The sequence below is a fragment of the Gossypium arboreum genome, chromosome 9 (assembly GCF_025698485.1).
Source record: "Gossypium arboreum isolate Shixiya-1 chromosome 9, ASM2569848v2, whole genome shotgun sequence".
Lineage (NCBI taxonomy): Eukaryota > Viridiplantae > Streptophyta > Magnoliopsida > Malvales > Malvaceae > Gossypium > Gossypium arboreum.
Window position 1 is genome coordinate 55,028,127 of NC_069078.1, and position 25,238 is coordinate 55,053,364.

The 25,238-nt window shown below is 34.7% G+C and overlaps 1 long non-coding RNA gene and 1 other non-coding gene across 7 annotated transcripts; one reads left to right on the forward strand and one right to left on the reverse strand.

Moving 5' to 3' along the window:
• The first annotated feature begins 776 nt into the window (after positions 1 to 776).
• Positions 777 to 883, forward strand: LOC128281270 (small nucleolar RNA R71). The gene has a single exon (XR_008271483.1). It is a non-coding gene; the product is annotated as a small nucleolar RNA R71 (small nucleolar RNA).
• A 558-nt stretch (positions 884 to 1,441) lies between these two features.
• Positions 1,442 to 25,238, reverse strand: LOC108456853 (uncharacterized). 6 transcript variants are annotated; one of them, XR_008270837.1, is made up of 6 exons: positions 25,010 to 25,238; positions 24,565 to 24,731; positions 24,394 to 24,466; positions 23,950 to 24,311; positions 23,724 to 23,771; positions 1,442 to 1,459 (listed from the first exon to the last, which is right to left on the reverse strand). It is a non-coding gene; the product is annotated as an uncharacterized LOC108456853 (long non-coding RNA). The 6 variants fall into 6 exon arrangements; XR_008270834.1 differs by lacking the exon at positions 1,442 to 1,459 and adding an exon at positions 2,233 to 2,843; XR_008270835.1 differs by lacking the exon at positions 1,442 to 1,459 and adding an exon at positions 13,222 to 17,552.

Below are 25,238 nucleotides of genomic sequence, written 5' to 3' on the forward strand. Positions count from 1 at the left end.
GTATTCACGGCTTTGGGTTATTTTGGCCTACCTCATTCTTACCTTTGCTTACCACCGTTTTTGGCCTTGGTTTTGCAACTAACCCTTCCTCATTTTGAATGGCAATTGCGTTGAGTTGCTCCCTTGGGTTAGATTCAATGTTGCTTGGCATGCTACCTTGTGGGCATTCGGAAATCAACTTGGCGAGCTATCCAATCTGAGTTTTGAGCCCCTGGATTGATGCTTGTTGATTTTTGAATGCCGTCTTGGTATTCTGAAAATGAGTTTCTGACACCAAGATGAATTCGGTTAGCATCTCCTCAAGGTTTGGCTTTTTCTCCTGCTGGTACGGTGGTTGCTGAAAGCCTGGAAGGGGTGGTGGTCTCTGATTTCCTTGGCCTCCCCATGAAAAATTCGGGTGGGTATTCTGAACTGCTTGTTCTCCATGTTGTGGCCATAAGGTAGGTATTCTGAACTGCTTGATCCACCTCCACTTGCTTCGCACTGTATTACTGGGTAAACCTGTGAAAAACTAAGAAAACCATCAATTTTCTTATTCAAGAGTTCTACCGATTAGAGAGCATGGTGACGAATCGAAGTGACAAACGCCAGCTGTTTTCTTTGGCTTTGTCCTCATGACTTGCCACGGATAGTTATTTAGTGATATCTCCTCTATAAATTCATATGCATCTTCAAGTGTCTTATTATTGATGGTTCCGCCAGTAGCTGCGTCAACCATTTGTCAAGTCGAAGGATTCAGGCCATTATGAAAGGTTTGAACCTGTAACTAGAGTGGTAACCCATGGTGAGGGCATCTTCTCAAGAGGTCATTGTATCTCTCCCATGCATCGTAGAGTGTTTTTAAATCCATCTTCACAAAAGAAGAGATATCATTACGTAATTTGGCTGTTTTAGCTGGCAGAAAATATTTTAATAAAAAATTTTTAGTCATTTGTTCCTAAGTAGTGATTGATCCTCGTGGCAACGAGTTCAACCACTGTTTAGCCTTATTCCTCAATGAAAAGGGAAACAATCGACGGCGAATGGCGTCATCAAAAATGCCATTGATTTTAAAAGTGTCTCAAAACTCTAAGAAATTTGCCAAGTGAGCATTGGGATCCTCGTTCTGCAAACCATCAAACTGAACAAATTATTGTATCATTTGAATTGTGTTAGGTTTTAGTTCAAAAGTATTTGCAGCTACAACAGGTCTAACTATGCTCGATTCAGTTCCTGTTAAAGAAGGTTTAGCATAATCATACATAGTGCGTTGAGCAGGATTTTAATTAACAACAATCGCAGGAGGTAGCGGATTTTCTTGGTTTTCAGCCATCTCTTCGGTTGTTGTTGAAGTATCGTCCTCTTGCTCTTCCTTCGTGTATCGTAAGCTTCGCCTTATTTCTCTTCGGTTTCTGCGAACTATGCGATCGAGCTCACTATCAAATAGTAACGGTCCTGACGGGTTTCTTCTGGTCATAAACTAGAAAAACCAGTCAGAAGAAAATAAATGAAGAATTAGAAAATAAAATAAAATTTTAAATTGCAATAAAAGTAAAATGGCTAAAGTAATAAAAATCGAGTGTTCCTAATATCCTAGTTCCCCGGTAACGGCCCCAAAAACTTGATACGTGATATTCGTGACAGGTTTTAATGATTTATGAAAGAATCGTTCTTGAGACTAACTTATTATCATGATTAAGGCAAGTGTACCTATCAAACAGTAGTATAGTTCAGCATGACCGGATTGTCAAACCCAAAAGAACTACGAGTACTAGTATTTACTTCCTTTTTATTATCTAGCCTAAAAATTAAGAGGTTTGGTTATCTAAACTAATTACTAACTAAGAATGCACAAAAACAAAATTCGGGAAAATAATTTTCAAAAAATTCGATTGATTAAAACAATACCTAAGGAAAAATCCACCTAGACTTCACTTGTTATTTGACTTTGAATCAGACGATTTATTCATTTGACTTGATCCGTAGAAATCCCTAAGTTATATTATTATCTCTCTCGAGACTAATAACGTCTAACCCTAGGCTGAATAATTGAAATCTCTCTCTAATTAATACCTTAGAATTGCATTAACTCAATCTATGGATTCCCTTATTAGGTTTCACCCTAATCCAGCAAAACCTTATCACCCTATCTCTAAGCGTGCAATCAACTCCACTTAATTATGACAAATTTACTCTTAGACAGGGTCTATTCCTCCTCTGGATAAGAGCTTAACTTGAATCAATATCCTGGAATATCAAAACAAGAATTAAGAACACATAATTAAGAACAAGTCAAATATTTATCATACACTTCAGATAATAATAACAAGATCTATCTTAGGTTTCATTCCCCTTAGGTATCTAGGGGGTTTAGTTCATACTTATGAAAGAAAAAATCTCAAAAGCATAAAGATAACAAAACATAAGAAAAACCAAAACTCCTGAAGGAACTTGAAGGGAGATCTTCAGTCTTGATGATGAATCTGGCTTCTGAGATAGATCAATCAACTTTCCTTGAGTAATTCCTTGCTTCCTACTCTGCTTCCCCCTTTTAAGTGCCTTTTTTGGTGTTTAAATAGGCTTTAGAATGCCTAAGAGCCCCTAAAATTTTCCTTTTCCAAATAGGGTTACACTTGGGCTCGATAGAGACACGCCCGTGTGCGATTACTCCATCCCGTGGTCAAGGCTATTGGACAAGCACGAGCGTGTAGTATACCCTTGTAAGTCATGCTTTAATCCTGCCAAAGGGACACGGCCGTGTGACACAGCCGTGTGAGAAAGTCCAGGCCATGTTGATTTCCCACGTAGGTCCATTTTCTCCGTTTTCGGCTCGTTTCTTGCTCTTTTTACTCTCCTATGCTCACCTAAGTATAGAACATGAAATTAAAGGATTAGGAGCATTGAATTCACCAATTCTAAGGAGAAACCATCCATAAATGTGCTAAGTATGGGATAAAAAATGTATAAATTACGGTTTATAAAAAAGGTATGGGAAGAATGAGCATTTTTCCTTAAAACTCGATATGAGCAAGGTATATGATAGGGTGGAATGGGAAAGTTTACGAAAGATGCTTTTGAATATGGGCTGTGTGGAAAGATGGGAGAATTTTATTCATTATTGTGTCAATATTATTACGTTTTCTTTAATGCTTAATGGTATAATGGGTAACAAGTTCTCACCTAAATGTGAACTACGTCTAGGGGATCTGGTTAGCCCATATTTCTTCTTGATCTTTAGTGAAGGGCTTTCCTCACTGATGCGTCAAGTCAAAGGGGTTCAATTAAAGGAGCAAGGATTAGTATAGGAAGGCCTAAAATTTCACACCTTTTATTTGTTGATGACTGCATCTTATTTGGGGGAGGTACGGTGGGAAGTGCTATGATTCTAAAACAGACTCTTAAGGAGTATGAAGCCTCCTTAGGGTAGTGTGTAAATTATGAGAAATCTGATATTTATTTTAGTGCAAATGTGGGAGAGGATGTTCAGCATGGGATTTTAAGATATTTGAGGGTTCATATTTCTATGGATACTGAGCACTACTTAGGATTGTCGAATATGGTTGGAAGGAGTAAGAAAATAGCATTTCAGGGGTTAAAAGACAAACTAAGAAGTCACATTAATAGTTGGTGTGTGAAACTGCTATCCCATGGGGGAAAAAGTTTTTATAAAAAGTGTACTACAAGCTATATCCACTTTAACGATGTCTTGTTTTCTATTACCAGGTACGTTATGTTTAGAGTTAGAGCAAATTATTTCTTATTTTTGGTGGAAATTTTTTTTAGGGTAAACGAGGAATTCGTTGGTGTGCATGGCCCTAGATGTGTGTTTCGAAACATTTTGGTGGGATGGGATTTCGCAATCTTAGCCAGTTTAACATTGCTTTACTAGCTAAACAAGGTTGGTGTTCAGTTAAATATCAAAGTTTATTATTAGTACATTCATTCAAAGCCAAATATTATCCTAATTCGAATTTTTGGAAATAGAGGTTAGAAGCTTACCCATTTTATACATGGAAGAGCATATGGTCTGCGATGTGGCTGCTTTTGGAGGGTTTGGGATGGCAGGTTGGAATGAGTACAAGTATTGATATATAGAAGGATGTTTAGGTCTCTAGCCTAGTAACAAGGAAAATTCAGGAAACGGGTGTAAATGCGTCGCATAGAATTGTTTCAAATTTAATTGTGCCTTATGAAAAAAAATGGGATGTGGGAAAGATTACCAGCATTTTGTCCCTAATGTGGCAAAAAAGATTTTAGGCATTCCTTTAGCTCTGCACCTATATCTGTATACGGTGGTTTGGAAGGTTGATCACTTAGGCGAGTATTCAGTTTGAAACAGATACACATTATTATAAGGCCATAATGAAATACATAATCATGAAGCTACTAGTTGTTACAAGACTTTCTACAAAAGGCTATGGAAACTAATATTGCTTGCAAAGATTAAAATTACAGTATGGAGAATATTTAAGAATCTAATTCCTAATTCATACAATCTATACAATAGGCGTTTGACTGGCTTAGCGGTATGCCTAAAGTGTGTAAAGGGTGTGGAGGATTTGGAGCATGGTTTTTGGGATTGCTCATTTGTTGCTGAAGTTTGGAACCTACTGAATATAAAATGGAATAGGGTGAGAGGGGAACAATCTTTCCAGGATTGGCTAAAGGGAATTTTCAATGCATGGATACTTGTTGTCGGATAACATGTGCGATATGGTTCATTTGGTCAGAGAGGAATATGTAGGTCCATGATAGAGTTTTTGCATCGACACAATAGATTGCACATAAGATTTTACAGTATTTACAAAAACTAAAGGGGATTCAGAAGAAGTTACTTATACCGTCGGCGGGTTTTGAAATATGGAAACCGCCGGAGGATCCTTATATCAAAATAAACTTTGACACAGAGTTTCTTGAGAGTTATTCAAATTCCTATTCAGGTATAGTTATCAGAGATAGTAGATCCAGAATATTAGTTGAAACGATAACTGTAAACGACAACTTACCGTCGGCTTTTGTAGCTGAGGCTTTCGAGTGTCTTCAAGCGCTCAGGATGGTGGCAGATCTGGGATTTTCAAGAGTTGTTGTGGAATGTGACTCTTTGTGTGTAATAAATAAGGCTAACTTGAGTGGTGTGAACAGATCTACCATCGGGACTTTTATTTACAATATAAAAATGGAGCAGTGAAGGTTTAAGGAGTTTTTGAAAGTTGAGGAGCAATACTTGGTGGAGATAGTGGACCAGCACCAGGGGCACTGTAACAGTGTGATTTTCAGTGGTTTGAGGCCACCAATCTGGTAAGTAAGTTTGTAAATATTATTATTTAATATTTACAAATCAAATATAGTTTTAAAAATTTTTTTGAATTAGTAATTTGTGTATTATAATGATTTATTAGGTCAAGTGCTTTTAGAAAGTGAGGTATCGGACCTCGTTTCTATAAACCGAATCGTAGATATTTTTATAAATATTAACGAATTGACGTTAAGATGGTATTAAAGTTTCATTAAAAAAATTTAACGTTTCGATAGTTAATTAATTAAAAATGACTAAATTAAAAAGGTGCAAAACTTGCTAATTAAAATATTTAATTGATTAAATGGCTTGATTAATAAATGAGGGAGGACTTAAATAGTAAATATACCTAAATGAATAGGATGAGGTGGCATAACAAGAAAAAAATAAAAAAAAAGGTCATTTAATGGTAAAATGGTAATTATTATGAAATTAAAAGTACAAATTGAATTTCTAAGAGATTTCTAGGCAATTCTTTTGCCAATTTCGATTCAAACAAACATGGGGAGAGCTCCTTAAGCTGATTTTGTATATTTGCTTCATGTGAGTCTAATTCTTACTCGTTTCTTATAATTTTTATATTTTTGAGATTGTTACAATTAGGTCCAACTAAATCTTATCTTAGTTTCTGATTTTGTCAAAGATTTTGGATATTTCCATTGATGAATCTATATGATTTTTTTTATGTTAAATGATGAAATTGAGATATTATTTGTTAATTAAAAATATTTTATTAAGTAATTTTGATGAATTTCTCAATTAGGGACTAAATTGTTGAAATAGTAAAAATACAAGAGTTTTTTTTTGTGAAATTATTGTAAAAATGGGCTGAATTGAATGCCATGAATATTTATCTAGCATAGGTTTGCATTAAAAATGGTTAATTTTCATGTTTTGGGCTCAGGGACTAAATTGAATAAAAGTAAAAATTTAGGGGCAATTTTGTAAAAATGTCAAAAATGAAAAAATTGTGTGAAATGAATTGTTTTATTTTCTAAAGTAATATATTAAATGAAATTATTAATTTAGATCAAGGTCGAGTGGAAAATCTAGGAAAATGGAAAATTTTCAAAATGCCCCTAAATATTGATATTTCTGCAATTTAACGAGGTAAGTTTGTATGAACTGTATTCTGTATAATTTTGAGAAAAGTAAATGTTAATTGGTGATTGGTAATATATATATATATGTTCTGTTGTTGGAATTGAATTATTGTTGGAAATATTATCAAAATTAATACTTAGTTTTGATTGAACGCGGGATTTGAGTACATTCGTGATTTGGCGAATTGATGGCATTGGAGGAGAATGACGACAAATTACCCAAGTAAACTGAGGTTCAGCATTTGTTGTGAACTTTCGTGTTTTACTTTTCGTTTAGCTCTTACGAGCTTCTGTTTAACTCATATGAGTTTTCGTTCAACTCTTTCGAGCTTCTGTTCAACTCCTATGAGTTTCTGTTCAGCTTTAATGAGCTTCCGTTTAACTCATATGAGTTTATGTTCAACTCTTACGAGCTTCTGTTCAGCCCTTATAGGTTTCTGTTTAGCTCTCATGAGCTTCTATTCAGCTTTCGAGCTTTTGTTAATGATGTACTCAAATCCATAAGTCATTCTTCAAAAGGTAAAATATCGGGAGTTGTCTTGAAAGATATATGTAAATGAAGAAATGGTAAGAGAATGATGTGTATTATGATATATTTATCAATATCTTGATATGTTGATACATGGAAATTATGTAAGTTGAGATGAGTAATAAACTCAAGTGTAACATGTTGAGATAGTAAGGTTACTGATGTTGAAGTTATAAGAAATATGTTCATGTACGCTAACAAGTGTTGTTGTTTGATACTTAGGCAAGTGCCAAGCTGTTGGTTGAATGATAATATGTTTAATTATGAGATGCGCTGAAATGGTAAGTGCATAAATGAAAATATACTTGTATTCATGAAAGAGTGGTAAGTTTTAAGTTATGCAATTTCTTATGAAATGGCTTATTATGTTATTAATTTGAAAAGGGCTATGTTTGCATGCACTAGCTTGTGGCTATGGTGGTATTATAACGACCCGATAGTTACGGGTATTGAAAAGTGAATTTTTGAGTCCCCATTTTCGTAAAACGAACTCGAAAATATTTATTAAAAATATTTACGAAGCTAGTTGAGTAGTTAATTAGGTTTTGGTTAGGTGAATTTGCATAAATTAAGAGTAATTAGGTATTAAGACTAAATCGCATAATAAGTGGAAGTTAAATTATAAAATAAAGAAAAATTAAAAGGACTAAATAGGCAATTATTCTAATTGCATTGAATGAGGTGGGATAAGTGTATTTATTTATAAAATTTAAAGTTAAAATATATATTATAATATTATAATAATAAACCTTAATGTTAGAATAAATTGTAAATTTTGAGTATTAGGGACTAAATTGTGAAAATTTCAAAATTTAGGGAATTAAGTTAAATTTGAGAGTTAAATCTAGTTTAAAGTGGAAATTGAATGAAAATATAGAATTAATTCTGAAGAAATAAGGTTAGTCTCGGTTTAGGGACTAAATTGGAATTTCGGCAAATGTTGAATAAAAAAATTTGAAGTATTCAATGTGAAATTGAATTTTATTGTATTGATGAATTTTAATTATTTTAATTTCGTAGCTAACGTTGTGTCGGAAACCTCGACTAAGAAAGGAAAAGATAAAGTCAACGAGGAATAGCTCAGAAATTTTGGTTTGTATTTCTATAATCTGAATTTAAATATTAATTGTTATATTTTGATTTAAATGTTTATAGTAGGTAATTAAGGTAAATGTTAGCATCTTGATGTTGAATTGAATTTATATGAATATGTCATTTATGTGGAAATTGAATATTGGATGTTTGTTGCACTTGAAAAGTGAATTGAAACCCTATTAACTGTATCGGGCTAAGTCAAATATAGATGGCATGCCATAGGATTGGAAGAGTTCAGGGATTCTTCGACCTCGAGTCGATTAGACACTGGGTGTCAAATTGTTACATGGAATTACTTCAATGAGGCACTGGGTGCCAATTTACTTTGGTTTAGCCGATGAGACACTAGGTGTCAATTTATTACTTTGAATTTTCCGATGAGGTACTGGGTATCAAACTGGTGTGTTTTGGTTGGATCCGTATATCCATCGGAGTCCGAGTCATGTTAATAGGGGTAATTAAATGAAATGATACTATGATTGGTATTGGAAAACATTGAATGTGAAAACCTATTTGAACAGCAAGTATGAGATTTGAAATAGCAAGAGATGATAATTGAATATGTTATAAATGATGTGTTGATGAATTGATTAATTGAATGATTAATATTATTGTGTGATTAAATGTATATATATTAAATTATCTTACCTTTAATAATCGGATTATAGAAATACCACTAAGTTTATACTTATTGTACAGTTTTATTTTCGGTGCGCAGGTTAGATACTTAAGTTTGATATCCAATTCAGCATCCATCAATGACCCCGATCTCAGACGTGGTGAAGTATATCTTTTTTTTGTCGGCATGTACCTAGGGTGTCAAATGTTAACTAATTTGTGGTTTAGTTTTAAATAAGATCAAAATTTTAATGTTGGTTGATGTATATCTATAAGCATGTGTTTGTGTTTGAAGCATTAACATGGTATATTAAATTGATGTTTAAGAGATCATGATTTAGGTAAAATTAAATTGAAATTGGTATGTTTATAATATGGATTAAATTGATTTTTTGATAATAAGTTTAGATAATATAAATGTGGAATCTATGAAGGAACATTGGATAGGCATCTAAGTTGATTGTTTTGATATGTTTTTAAAGTATTTGATTGTGTTTTGGATTAGTTGAACGAATGATTTTTAAGTTGCTTGGTGTCCAAGATTGGAAGGAATGGTAAAATTGATGTTTAAGGCTCATTTTGAGTCTACACAGCTAGACACAAGGGCGTGTGACTGGACCGTGTAAAACACACAGCTAATACATGGGCGTGTGGTTTGGCCGTATGTTCCCTGCAACTTTAAAATTTCAAAATAGAATGCTCAGGTATTTTCACACAGGTAGAGACATGAGCGTATGCCTCAGCCGTGTGTGGCACACAGCCTAGCACACAGGCATGTGACTAGGCCGTGTGAACCCTACACCTTAATATTGCAAGTTAGTATGCTCACACGGCCTAGCACACAGGCGTGTGGCTTGGCTATGAACCCTGCACCTTAATACTGCAAGTTAGTATGCTCACACGGCCTAGCACACAAGCGTGTGGCTTGGCCGTGTGACATAAGTTAGTGAGCACCCAATTTTGCACACGGCCTAAGACATGGATATGTCTCTTGACCATGTAAGCCACACAGCCTGGCCACAAGGGCATATGTCCCCTATTCTTTTCAAAAATTTTGATGTTTTCAGAAAATTTTCTAAGTTCCCGATTTAGTCCTGATATGTTTCTAACACATATTTTGGGCCTCGAAGGCTCATTAAAGAGACAATATGATTAATTTATGATATGTATGTTAAATGATATATATATATATAATGTCTGTATTTGATTTGAAAAGTTAGGTAATGCTCTGTAACCCTGTTTCAGCAACGAATAAGGGTTAAGGGGTGTTACAGGAATGATATGCTTATGAATTGTGTGTTATACATTTGGAATGGATGTAATAAGTAAAGAAATACAAATGAGAATAAAGAAATTTGGAAGAGTATAAAGTTGTTTAAAACTCTACTATAATATGTATAAGTGATGCTATGGATTTATTCATTTTGTAAGTTGTTGAATATGGTTTCTTGAATCGTACGGTATCAGTAAATGTTTATTCTTGATAAGTGTAAATTTCATAATGAAATAGATTGATTTGATTAAAGTTTATATGAGCTTACTAAGCATTCATTGCTTATGTAGTTGTTTTCCTTTACTTTTCAGATTATCGGAAGCTCGATTGGGTTGGAAGCTTGTCGGAATTATATTACACTATCCATATTCTATCGGTACTTTCAAATGTTTTGATTTGGTTATAATGGCATGTATAGACATTTTTTTAATGTTGGCCTCTATGTAATTTGTTGAGATTTGCCACTTATTTTGGCTTGTTTTGGATGCCTAATTATGACTTGTTGACATGTATAAAATTGATTGTAGGTTGACATAAAATTGGGTGAGAAATATGGCTTGTAAAATGGCCTATTTTCGTTGACACGGGTGTGTGTCTCAACCTTGTATGACACACGGCTAGGTGACATGGCCATGTGTCCCTTGTATCTTTTTAAGAATGTAAGTCAGTATGCTCACACGGCCTAGCACACAGGTGTGTGACTTGGCCATGTGACCCAAGTCAGTATACTCACACGGGCACAGACACGGGTTGAGACAAGGTTGTGCATCCCTATTTCGAATGCCCACACGGCCTAAGACATGGGCATGTCTCTTGGTCGTGTGAGTCACACTGCCTGACCACACGACCGTATGACCTCTACGGTGTTGAAATTTTTAAATATTTTTGAAAATTCTTTTTGAGTTTTCGATTTAGTCCCAATATGCTTTTAATGCGTAATTTGGACCTCGAGGGCTCGTATAAGGGACAATATGTATGATTTTGATTGGTTTTTGACATGAATGCTATATGATATGAAATGTTTGTATTTTCTATCTGTTTAATTTGTAAACTCCAGTACTGTTTTGTAACCCTATTTCAGCTACAGATTTGGGTTAGGGGTGTTACAGGAAACATAGCAGTCGACGGTGCTGGTGCAATAAGGGATTTTGATTGAATCATTGTGCATGGGAGAAAAAAGGAGATTTTGATTTTTTTGGAGCATGAATAAATGTTATTCGGGTTTCCAAAGGAAGGGTTTGATGACTTGCTCCTGCTGTTTAGAGTTTCCCAATGTTCGCACGTGTCATGTAATTGAGGGGGTGATTCTTTGTCTAGGTTGGAGTTTATTTATTAGCCGCTATTTTGTTTTGATTCTATTTTCTGGTTTCTGGTTTTGTAGTTTTTTACTCTTTTTTTTAAAATAAAAGTGCTCCAGTTGGATTTCCATTAAAAAAAAAAAAGAAACCCCGTGTGTTAGCATGATGGTCAGAGTGTTTATCACCGCAATGTGTAGCCTGAGTTCGAGTCGTGCTAGTCGTGTTATTGTTTAGGGTTTTACCTTTCTCTTATAATTCACCAAAAAAAAACAAAAAGAAGCTTTGGTTTCTAAAAGGCTACTTTTGGATAAAATTACATTCTTTTTTTTTCTCTATTTTTGCAAGTCACAAAATTTGAATTATACCTTTTTTTTCTATTTTAATACTTTGATACATATATTTTTTAATTCCATTATAGTACTAATCTATCCTTCAAAAATTCACGGTATAGAAAACAAACATGTGATACATCCAATTAACGATAAAAACGTGGCACACGATATTCTTTTACACGTGCATTTAATATATATATATATTATAAAATAAAAATTATAAATTTGAGAAAATAATTTCTTGAATTTTTAATTATGAATCAAATAAAATAAAAATTATAAAAACATCATATAAAATAAAATAAAATTCAAAGACCAAACTATTTTCATTGAAAGAGGTCCTAATTAGAAGAATCAAGGACTACAACATCAAGGAGTTGATGAATTACGAAGTCCTCAAATCTAATGCAACCGTTTATACGACCAAATGCAAAAGATTTGATGACAGTTGGGATTGGAAGATTTGGGTAGCCTATATACAGAAGAAACATATGAGTGAAATTCTTGAATCATAGCATAACAGGTATTTAAATTCTTGCTTTTTAAGTACCTTTCACTATTCAAGTTTAATTTTTTCTACTCTACACTCATCTCCTAGGCAAAAGATCCCTTAGCATGGTAGTTGTGTTGGAAAAATGAAAATCAATTATAGCAAAAGTTTAAAATTTTTGAAAATCGGACCGATTTGTAATATTTATAGCAATAAACTTTTTTTTCTAAAAAGTACATGTGCTTTGTGCGAGATGGATCTATATCATTATTGACTTTCAATCGAATGATATTCTCCACTATCCTCATACTTGAATTTCACCAAGTGTGGACTCAAGCAACACGATCCGAACACAGAACAAGAAACAATTTAGTTACTTTCAGTAGGGAAGTAATTCTCTCAATAGAAACCAGTATAAATTGTAGTTCTTAAAAAAATAAAATTTATTCTAAGAAAATAAAATTTTACTACTTTCTAGCAGAATAACAATATATAAAACTTGTGTGTTAATAGTTCTATCAATACAATCTATTTATAGGGAGAGATAGAATCATCTTGGTTTAATAAGCATAACACAAAAATATTTATTTAATGAAAGACATTTTCGTAGTCTAACTAGGAGAGAGGGAGATGACACACCCTAGATAATAACACTAGGGTTGCTGCTACTCACATGTAATATAAGGGATTTGGATCTCTCCTATATTGAGTCCAATTATATGAGCTTCTTGAGCTTTTGACTCAACATTTTATAATTTAATTCAACCCAATATTTATTTTCTATTTCTCAAAATAAATATTATTTAATTTAATTAATTAAACTAGGTACATCAATTTCTCAATTAAATAATTTTCTCAACCCAATTCTAATTCCATTAAAGTCATAACAACTTTCTGTAATGTAATCTATGAGAAAATATTTTTAATTTCCATATTCAATGGATTATTAATGACTAATTAATTTAATTCCATTTTTATCTTCAATTATTTAATTATAATTATTTAAATAATAATATGAAAACCTTAAATTAATTCTCAAGTTATTTTTATACTTAGTGAGAAAAGCAGATTCATTTGTGAATGCAACCTATTTCCCTAACTTCATTATTTCCATTTAATTCTATTCATTTGGTTTTACGCAATTCATTTATAGTTTCAATTATCTAGTGGAGGAACCGAATGAACATATATAATTAGGGCTCAAATAATTTATAATTAAGCTTCAACTTTTCGCCTATTAATTATAAAATTATTTAGTCACAAAGTAATTCCACGATAGTATCGTGACCGAGCTCTCCATAATTACATACTTGTAACACGAACATTGTTATTTAATCCCAAAACTAGGGAAATTATGAATAAATTAAGAGGATTAGCAAACTATCGAGCCTCGCCGAGTAAATAAAAATTTTAGTGGTCAAAATTCGATTAGTTGTATTTCAACCCTGGTTCGGTTAGGATATAACTAGCTAGTTCCATAGTGGAAGACTTAATGATTAGGATTGAATAGCTGAAATAGCCTTTGAGACTGTGCTGAGGGAGTATATATAGACGTGTGTGGGAATAAAATTCCTCTCAATCCTATTTCCCAAACCTTTTTCGTTAAGAATCGTCTTCTTCAGTCACCCTAAAGAAGAATATAATGTAGTTGAAGAAAGTTCTGCTTGTTGCAGTTTTCATGCGGATTTAAGTCTAGAAGTAGAAAGATTGGGAATTAGTACGTTTCCTTATCCCTCTGAACTTTTGGATTGAAGAAAAGAAGTAGAGTAAGAAAGCTCAAAGTTTTTGGATAATTGTGGAATCTAGGTCTTAAGGGTTGAACACCTTTAGTTTAACTGATACATGGTTGTCATGTTTAGCTGCTAGGATGAAGAAGGATTGGTGTTTGGAGAAGCTAAGCTAATGAGGCAAGAAAACCAGATGAGTTTCTGTACATTGCCTTCTAGTTGCTAAATGTTGCTCTAAAAATTTTATATGTTAATGCTGACCGTAATAGTAGATGATTGTTAAATGGTTATCTGGTGTAGGCATTGCATAAAGATGTTTTGTAAGGAATGCATAATTAGTGTATACATGATTTGGAAGGGAAATTACTAGTGGGTTAGATAAAGTTAGGAATGGGAAAAAGGGTTGATTCTGTTAGATAACATCATACAGTGTTATTGAGTGCACCCGTGATGAGCGAAGCTCTAGGCTTTACGGAGGGGACCCTGCGGTGTTCAAGCATCAAGGTTAGGATGACGAACAGAGTAATGGTTGGGTTGCAATGGGAAAAGTAAATAAAATATCATGGCTAGGCTATGGGACTGATCGGAGGCTATATGCATAAAATGAGTAAGACCATAGCTGAAAGATGCTATAGCGTCATGATAAAATGAGTAAGACCATAGTTGAAAGATGCTATGGAATCATGATAAAATGAATAATACCATATCTAAAAGATGATATGGCATCATATGAAAGCGCACCAAAAAGGTAAATAGGATTAAGACCATAGCTAAAAGACGTTATGACATCCTTTGGTAGTCTGCCGAGACAGTAAACACGAGGTTATATTGTGTAAGACCATAGTTGAAAGATACTATGACATCATAGATGATCCGCAAGGACATTAAACACAAAATAGTTCATCGGGACAGTAATCAAAAGGATTACGAGGTGTAAGACCATAGCAGAAAGATACTATGGCATCGTAGATGATTTGTCAGGACATAACACAGGATAGTTTGTCGAAATAGTAATCACGAGGATTACGAGGTGTAAGACCATAGCACAACTATGACAACCAATTGAGCCTGTCGGGACATTAAACACATGTATTTTGTGTAAGACCATAATTTAGCTATGGCAGCATGCTAGATCTGTTGGGACACTAAACACCGGGTGGTTAGCTAGGACCGTAACATGGGAAGTCAGCCATGTTGTAAAGACATATGGATTGTAATTGGAAAGCCCACGGTTCATAAAGAAGGTTAAGGGTAAAAATGGAGTTCGCGGATGACTGGAGTGATAAGTCATTTCAAGAAATAAGTTGGTGTGACCAAGGAATATAGACCATGAGAATGATGACTGACGCCAGGGTTATGTTTCAACCCAAATATGGTGGAAAGAAAAGAGGCTCCTTAGATTAAAGGGTATTCATAGTATATGCATACACTGGTTTGCCATGGAATTTGTAGATCCCATACAAGGTAAACAGGTGTAGTTAAGTCTGCACTAGAACACAGTCCTATACATATATTAAAACAATGGAAAAGATCAACCTAGGATTTAATAGGTTGAACTAGAAAAGTTGACCAAAAGATATAGGAAAGTAGAGGTCAGATCTTGCAAAGAGGAAGGGAAATGATTTCGTTGAGCTCCCAAGGAAGGAATTGTTTATGTTAAGAAACCCTCTTTGGGGATATTTTAACAAGAGCAACACTCTCGGCATTTTTAGTGAGTCAATACTTGTTTTCATTTTGATTTTTGTGCAAAAACATTAAGGAAAATATATAAAATGTATTAATGTAATTAATGGTTATTTTTATTAAACCAGTTTGTTCGAAAAATAAAAATTTACAAAATGAATGCACTAGATCTAATAACTTAGTCAAAACCTAATCTGAAGCTTAAGTCATGAACTGCATATATGGCCTATAAAAGAAGACAATTCGTCAATAAAGGGTTGTGACACTATCTCAAATTTGATAAGGTTTCAAAAGGGTAAACTAAGGAAATTTGATGCAAAGTCGAGACACTCATTTTGCAAGGTCCCAACTCTGCTAAAACTAAAGATTCATGGAGGGCCAATTTGTAAAATCACTTATCTAGATACTTCAACATAAAAAGGGATTTTGTTTTTTAGTTATTTGGAAGAGAAACAAGGTTGATAGAGAGTTGTGTTTTATTTTTCTATTGTTTTAGCTTACGATTTCATTAGTTTTGAGTATCTTTTACATTTCTTTTGTTGTCTTTTGTATTTTCTTTAAATTATTTTGTATGACCTTTTCTCAAGTTTCAATTCAAAGTATTTTCTCTTTAGTTTCTAATTTTTTTTTCACTTAATATTAAAACTGGAAGTGAAAAGAAGATGTTTAGATTCTACACTTAGATTCGATAATATTGGGCTTACACTCTATTATTGAGCATTCTTAAATCTTAACTCTTTATTTTTACTACAAAATGATCATTATATTGTTGTTGTTTACTTGGATCTTACGAATAGTATTAGTTTTGATATCTCAAGCTTTTGATATAATATCGTTTGAGATGATTTTTATTAACTAAGTCATTTAATGATCAAACATTTTCAATACATTTTAAAGACTTGCAAAATACTCAAAACATATTTATAATGTGTTTTAACCTCTCTTTTTTTTCTTTTTGAATCAATACCAAAATGTTTTTAAGGTGATTAAAATGTTTTAAGATATTTTGATGATTCAATATCAATACAAAAAGTCTAAATATTAATACACTACAAGTCAATAGTCAAATAATAAAATTGGAAAGACGCACATCCATACGTTGCTTCAAGGTATCAATAAACGGCGTAGATGTATCTAGTTCTCTATATTTAGCATTTAATTGATAAGTAAGATTTAATTTGGCATTTAGCTTTTTAGGTTCACATCAATTGTAATTTTTACCTAATGTGATTAATAATCATAGGTTGATCACTTAAACTTAATAGCTTCAATTTCTATTTCTTATGTGGTTACAATCAATCCTCCAAAAAATTGCAGTTATAGAGACTTCAAATTATTTTCTTTTATATTAGTGTACTAAGGCTGCTTCAAAAATCTTGACGATGCTAAAATACAAACCACCTTAACACTTATGAGTGTCTAAATACCCTAAAAGCACTTATGGTTAAAAATAAGTTTCATGTTTCGAGAAATGTTACAATATTATTGTTTTTCATTCAAGAAACATAAATCTATTCTATGCCAATAGTAGGTAAAAGTATCTTGAAAATTCTTATATTAAGAGTTAAATTGTATTTTTTATTTACTCAAAATATGTATAAATTAGTCCTTATACATTAGATTAAAAAGCAAACTGATCTTTTTGCTAAAAATGTCATCAATTTCTATTGTTAAAAAATTGCCTATGTATGTCATAAGGTACACATGACACATCACTATCTAGTAGGAATGAATGAATTTTTCTTTTAACATAAGTGACCGGCTATTACTTGATTTAACATATAGGGACTAATTAACTTATTTATTTAGTGAAAGAAAACAAAAGACAATATGACTTATCATAAAATAAATTTTATGGTACTTTTATTACCAATTGTATTATCCATTTTCATTTTTAAGCAACATTCGAAATAGTGTTTGTTTTGTTTATGGAATATGTATCATTAAAGGTTCCATAGTCAAAAAAACAAAGTATCCACATAAGTCTGCTACCCTAGCACGTCTCTGTCTGCTTTCTATAGCAAGTCTTTAGGTTTCTGTTTGTGCCTTATTTGATTGGTGGCTGCCGTCTCTGTAGCCTTCTTTTTAAAACTAGTCTTCAACGTTACTCTTTGATTTTCTTCCTGACCCTTGATGAAGAAGAAGAAATAATTCTTCAAGTACAAGTAGACCCAAACTTGGTAAGGGAAGAAGAAACTTTTAGCCTGATTGGATGTTTTCTTACAGTCAGTGTTATTCACTTTCCAGCAATGAAGAGTACTATGGCTAACCTATGGCATCCGGTTAAGGGTGTTCAAATTAAAGATTTTGGGGGAAGGTATTTATTTCAATTTTTTCATATTATGGATATGGAAAGGGTTTTAAAGGGGTCTCCCTGAACATTTAATAATCATCTTTTGATATTTCATAAGTTACAATGAGGGAAAGATCCACTGAGAATTCCTCTAATCTTAACACCTTTCTGGATACAAGTTCATGAGGTTTCCGTAGGTTATTATTCTAAAGATCTGGCTATACAACTAGAAAATTTTATAAAAAAGTTTATGGAGTATGATAGATCAAGTCTGGGGAAAGAGAATAGGAATTTTACACGAATACGAGCTCAAATTGATATTTGTCACCCTCTTAAAAGGAAGAAACAAGTTATGTTCAGCGGCAAATGCTCTTATGTCAAATTCAAGCATGAAATACTGACTCTTTTTTGTTTTTACTGTGGCCGTCTAGGTCAAAGTGACTCCTTTTGTGAAGCTAAGGTGGAGTTGGGGGGTCGAAATTGCTTTGATGGGTTGGGATTTGGCCTTGCGTGCAAAATCAAGAAAAGCCTAAGCAATGTGCAGTGTTTGGTTAAGGGAGGATGGAGGAGTTGTGGGGGGCACTAGCATAAGTGATAATTCTAGAAGAAATAGTAGATGAGGGGTATTGATCCTATTTTAGGATTCAACCTGGAAGGAAAAATGGCTCACTCACACTTAGGGAATGACAGCACATCATTTGGATAACTTCAACCGGCAATGGATCATGATCTGGAGAATAAGGTGGTTATAGGAAGGGAGGGGAAAAAAAAACCTAGGGGACATTGAAGAATACATTACTTTAAGGGGTAGAAATAGAAAAATGTCTGAAGAGACCCATTTATTATCGGAGGCTGCTAAGAGGCATGCCGACCGGTCGCAATAAAAATCTTAAGTTGGAACATAAGTGGTTTAGGGAATCTACAGACAATTCGGAAGTATCGGATACTTCGGCATTCACTGAAGTTACATTATCCCCAAGTGGTCTTCTTTATGGAGACAAAAATTAACAAGAATCAGATGGAAAAAGTCAGACGAAGCTGTGGTTTTCTTTATGGTATTTAACATTGATTCAATTGGTTCTAGGGGTGGTCTAAGTTTAGCATGGCGAGGGGATGTTGATATAATGCTCCAAAGTTTCTCCAATCATCACATTGATGTGATTATTGAGGACTTAGGAGATAGGAAGAAGTGGAGATTTACAGGCTCTTATGGTTCTCCCTACACACATGACCGGGATGAATCATGGAATCCACTGCAAAGATTACATAATGATGGAGGGTATCCATGGCTGGTTTGTGGGGATTTTAATGAAATTTAAATGGGTTTGAAAAGAGATGGGCCTTACCTAGAGAGGAGAGAAGGATGGAAGCTTTTCGAAAGGTGCTAAAAGATTGTAGTCTGGTGGATGTGGGCAATTCAGGTAATTGGTTTACCTGGGAAAGAGGAAATTTGCCAGAAACGAACATTCGGGAAAGGTTGGATAGGGGAGTCGCTACTGAAGAATGAATTTCTTTATTCCCAGATTCTTTAATTCAGCATCTTCCCCACTCTTTTTCAAATCATTATCCACTCCTTATTAATATAGAATATAGAGATCAACGGCTGAATAATAAAATTTTAAGTTTGAAGCCTAGTGGGTTTTGGAGGAAACATTTTTTTGAAAAAGTCAGGTGTATTTGCGAAAATTCTACAAGAGATCTTTTAAGCAAGCTGGAAAATCTGAAGAAAGGTTTAGAGAGTTGGGCAAGATAGATTCGACGGAGAAAAAAATAAAAATAGAGGTGTTGACTTTAAAGTTAGCAACTTTACTGGAATCTGATAGAAGTGACGAGAATTTGGCAGAGCTTATTGATACTAAGATCCATTTGAACTTTGAGATAGAGAAGAATGAATGCTACTGGGAACAGAGGGCCCGTTTGAATTGGTTGAAACTTGGAGACAAAAATACAGCATTTTTTCATAAACAAGTGACATAAAGAAGGAAGCGTAATTTTATCCGTAAAACGCAGTTTGCCGATGGCAGAGAGACCGATGAGATTAAAGAGATGGAGGAAATTGCCAGATCGTATTTTATGAAGTTATTTTCAGCATGACGACAGGTTAACTGTGATAAAATCTTGTCAGGAATTGACTAGTGCATTTCGGAGGAAGACAATTATAAATTAAAGGCTATTTACACCAAGGAAGAGACACGAGAAGTTTTATTAGAAATGGGGCCTACAAAAGCTTCAGGAGAGGATGGTTTTCCAACCATATTTTATAAAAAATGTTGGCCGATCATTGAGGAAGATGTCTCTTCTTCTTGCCTCCAAAGAATTAATGAAGGTATAGATTTGCGTTCGATTAATAAAATAAATATTGTTCTAATCCCAAAAATTCTAAATCCTTTCAGTATTACACAATTTAGACCAATTAGTCTATGCAAGGTGCTTTATAAATTGATAGCCAAGGTCATTGCCAATCGGCTTCGGTTAGTGATTCATAAATGTATAGATCAAGCACAAAGTGTGTTTGTTCTAGGAAGGCTGATTTTTGATAATGTGTTACTAGGATATGAAATTTTGCACACTTTAAAACACAAGAAGAGAGGGAAAAAAGGCTTATGGCTGTGAAGCTAGACATGAGCAAGGCCTATGATAGGGTTGAATAGAATTTTTGAAAGGGGGTAATGAAGAAAATGGGATTTGATCCAGGACAGGTTGATTTGTTAATGAAATAGGTGTTTATGGTATCATATTCTGTTGTTTTAAATGGAAATATATGAGAAACTTTTCTTCCATCTAGAGATTTTAGACAAGGAGACCCTTTAAGTCTATTTTTGTTTTTATTTTGTGGGGAAGGGCTCTCTAGTCTAATAAGGCTCTCGAAAGCAAGCAACATTCTTAACGGAGTTAAAGCTAGTCGAAGTGGACCAGTCATCTCCCATCTACTCTTTGCAAATGACTGTATCTTATTTGCAGAAGCTACTGAAAGGAGAGCACATTCTTTACGACAGATCTTGAATGAGTATGAGATGAGTTCATGTTAATGTGTTAATTATGATAAATCGACTACCTTTTTCAGTACCAATACACCCAAAGGGGAAAAGGTTACATTTTCATATATACTAGGCGTACGAAGATGTAACGTCCCGAATTTGGGCCTAGAAGTATTGGGCTTTTAGTATGAGTCCGTAAGGAGGTTGCATATAAATATTTAATTGTAAAAGGAAATGACACAATTAAATGTCTGCTTTGGTGGTTAATGGCCCCGAGAAGTGTTGGAAAATCTTGGGTTCAAACCTGGACTTTAGGAAAAATTTTGGTTTTAAGTGAATAAATCCCTGGGTGCTTAGATGAATGCCTTTTAAATTTTTGTGGTAAATAAATGACACAAGAAATCATGTGCTCTAATAGTTGTGGCGTCATTAAGGTTGCAAAGAAGCCTAGGTTCAAGTCTTGGCTCTTGTAATTTATTTTCGTTTTTCTTTTAAAGAAACCTGGACTTTGGCCTATAGACCTTATAATTAACTGTGGCTACAGTGGTGACACAAAGAGCCTTGTAATGTAGTGGCAAGGTGGCGTGTTGTGTAACTATGAGGTCGAAGGTTCAATTGTTAGGATGTGTGATAGGGTATTTATTTTGCTATTTGAGCTGTGTAGGAGGTGGAGTTGGACTGGAACTCTATGATTGAGGTGGTCATATAAAAATAAGAAATTTTCATAATGGTTGAAAGTAATCCCACATATTGAGGATGTGCCAAGGTTAGTGATCGTGAACTTCGACGCATTCTTATAAACAGGTGTATTCACACCCTTCTTTGCTGGAAGTCGACAAATGCTGAAAATTTGAAACCTCGGCATTCAGGGCTTCACGAGTGTGTGAATGTACGAGAGGCAAACCGAGCCCACAAATCATGGGTGATAGATTTTAGAGGTCACGACGAGCGTTCTCGTGTGCTAAGGCTGTTCTGGGCCTCAATGGGCTTGTGGGCTCGCTTGTGTAAATTTCACTGTTAATTGAGATGAAGATAGACTTGTCATGTCGCACACATAACTTAGATGGTCTAGGCCACGTTGGGCCTAAATGGGCCGTGTGGGCCCAATAGGCTCATGGACCCCATACAAATTGACTCTGCAACTTATGATAATCAGTGGACTGAGCTATGTAGGTCACATGGCCATATCTAAATTTGGGCTAGATGAGCCATACGAGGGTGTGGACTTACTTAGGCTGAGTAATGGGCCTTAGGCCCATTTGTACCATTATATCTGTTTAGATTACTTAAGTCGCTCGAGGCGACGGTGGACCTTCTGTTGGGGGGTTAAAACACCAATTTGTAAAATCATCGAAATATCATTATAGTGCAAAATGATAGTAATACCCCTAGTAGAATGATGATTATGCCCTTATGTTCCGTTTGACTGATGTGCCTATGGCTTACATATATAATTGCGCTAAGTATGACTTTGCATGCACATAATATTTATGATATAACATATTGCATTGGGTTAGTTTATTATGGATGGAGGAAGTGTACGGCCTATAGCCATTCTGTATAAGGCTTTAGCCTTTCTGTGATACTTATGGCTTATAGTTGTTTTGTTGACTGGCAGCGTTGCTGTGATATTTCCGGCCTTTAGCCGTCCTATCTACGGCATTGAGCCGTCCTGTCTACGGCGTTGAGCTGTCCTGTTAACTTAGTGTCGTAACCGGTGCTAAGCTTGGTGTGTTGGCTGGGTGGGTTGATTTTATCGCCACATGGTGTGTTGGTGGGTACAGGTGGTGTGTTGGTTGGACTGGGCTGGAAATCTGTCTGCATGGCCGCATCTGATATTGATTCTGTATTGGGCTTAAGCCCACCTGATTTTGTTAATGGGCTAAGCCTAACTATTATTGATTTTGAGAATGGGCTAGGCCCATTTGATTCTGATGAGGGCTAGAACGCAAGTGAAATTATACTGGGCTTTGGCCCACACAAATTGTTTTGTTATTGTAATGGGCTCCGGCCTAGACTGATTCTGAATTCTGTCTATTTACTAACTGTTTTAGTTTAAGAGGGGATTACACGAAGTTTTCATAAACTCACCCCGTTTGTTAACTGTGTAGATAATCCCCAGTATTGATGCTGCAAGAGACTTGGAGGTGGCCACACAACTGCTATTATTTTTTACTTTCTATTAAGTTATCTATTTACAAGTACTTATATTTGATCTGGGTTGTAACAAGGCCGCCTCTAATTATGGTTCTAAATTTGGAATTTTTTATATTGTTTTATAACTGCTGGAGTATAACATAGTTTTCTTTTCCAAAACAATTACTGTTTTTCAAAATATCACAATAAAGTTTTAAAAGTAATAATGTTTTGCAAGAGAATGACTTTTAATAAACCAATAGAAGCTAAGGTTTTCACAAAGTTTTAAAATGGCCAGAGGTTCTAAATAGCAAGAAGGGTTTTCAATGAAACATGGTTTTCAAAAAACACTTTAATGTTACATGCTAAATTTTGGCCAAAGCGTCTAAGTCAAATTTGGGGTGTTACAAAAGATCAACTGATCCAGAACAATATCTAGGACTTCCTAATATGGTAGTTAGAAGAAAAATATCATCTTTTAAAAATTTGAAGGATAGATTTAAACAACGAGTTGACAACTGGAGTATAAGATCTCTCCCAGGGAGGGAAGAAAGTTTTTATAAAAGTTATACTCCAGTCTATCCTAACTTATGCAATGTTTTGCTTTCTACTTCCTAAGGCTCTATGTGCTGATTTGAAGGGTATAATAGCCAAATTTTGGTGGCAAAAGGGTCGAAATAGAAAAGGTATTCATTGGTGCGCTTGGAAAGATCTATGCTTATTAAAAGAAGATGGTGGCTTGGGTTTTCGAGATCTTGCAAAGTTTAATGTTGCGTTATTAGCAAAGCAGGGGTGGCGTCTTGTTAATTACCCAACTTCACTATTAGCCCGCGTTTTGAAGGCAAAATATTATCCTAATTCGAATTTCTACAAAGCTCGGTTAGGAAATTTACCTTCACTCACTTGGAAGAGTGTTTGGTCCGCGAGAGGGCTGCTGGAAACTGGTTTATGTTGGAGGGTTGGGATAGGTGATCAAATATCCGTTTGGGACGATTTGTGGATATCAGGAAACGAAGAAGATAGAGTTCCGAACCGTGACAACAATGAAGATATTAAGTTAGTTTCGGATTTAATAGAGGTCAATAATAGAAGCTGGAAAAAAAAGGCCGTCAGAAATACCTTTCGAATGCATATAGCGGAAAAAATCTTGCGGATTCCACTAGTAGAGGCAGCGCACGAGGATTTTCAAGTATGGAGAGGGGAGTTGACAGGGGAGTTCTCTGTTAGGAATGCCTATAAACTATTACATGAGACTAACTTGGATCCTAATACGTTTAATTTACATGCCAAAAATGAAAACTTCTATAGTAAACTATGGAAATTATACATTCTATCAAAAATCCAAATTACAGTATGGAGACTCTCATGGAACTTCTTTCCGTCCCTTGTCAATCTCAGGCTCAACAGGGTTGTGGTGAAAGCTCAATGCCCCAGGTGCCGCCAAGAAGAGGAAAACAGCATCCATATTTTTCAACAGTGCCCTACATCAGTTGAGGCCTGGGAACAGTTAAGCTTAACATGGGTATTAAGCCATAATAATCTGAGTATGTGGGAATGGCTTACCTGGATCTTCGGTCAAGGGACTACTGAACAGATTCGGGTTGTTTGTTGTTGACTCTGGTTCAGCAGAAACCAACTATTATATGAAAGAAGATACATGTCAGGAACTGAAATAGCAAGGCAAACTCGAAACTATATTGCAGACTTGGATGCAATAAAGGAGAGAAAACTTACTCTTCAATCTACTGGAAATACCCAATACGTATGTAGAGGAGGAAGGGTCGCAATCCATTTTGACGCAGCATTCTACCGACAATCGTCCAGATCGGCTACGATTTTGCTCATACGAAATGAGGGGGAGATCCTTGCATCACAGGCAGTCATACACTCCGAGATATCAACTTCATTCATGGCAGAAGCATATGCAAGGTTACAAGCAGTCAACTTAGGGATTTTTATGGGATTAAATAAAATCGAAATAGTGGGAGACTCAAAAACTGTCATCAAGAAATGCCAAAATACTGGTACAGATAAATCGGTCATTGGAGCCATCGTAAGGGATATACAAAGCAGAAAAGACAGATTCCAGGAGATCGAGTTTTATTTTGTCCCTAAACCAAAGAATGTCGATGCTCATGTTATTACATAGGAGTTACTAAAAAAAAGAGAGCGTTTTTACCTGCTAGGAGGAATCCCAGAATCGGCTCGTGAAGTGCTGGAGAACTTGTGGCCAGAACCTCCGGACTAAGTGAAAGGAGAAATGAATGGTTGGGAAACAAAAAGTAGTAGAAAAGAATTCATTTCAAATTTTAAAAACCTGCTATCATTAATGGCTGGTTTGATTGATGTGAAAAGACGAAAGATATTGGTATCTAGCTGTTAGATTTGGCTGGTATAGTATAAGACTT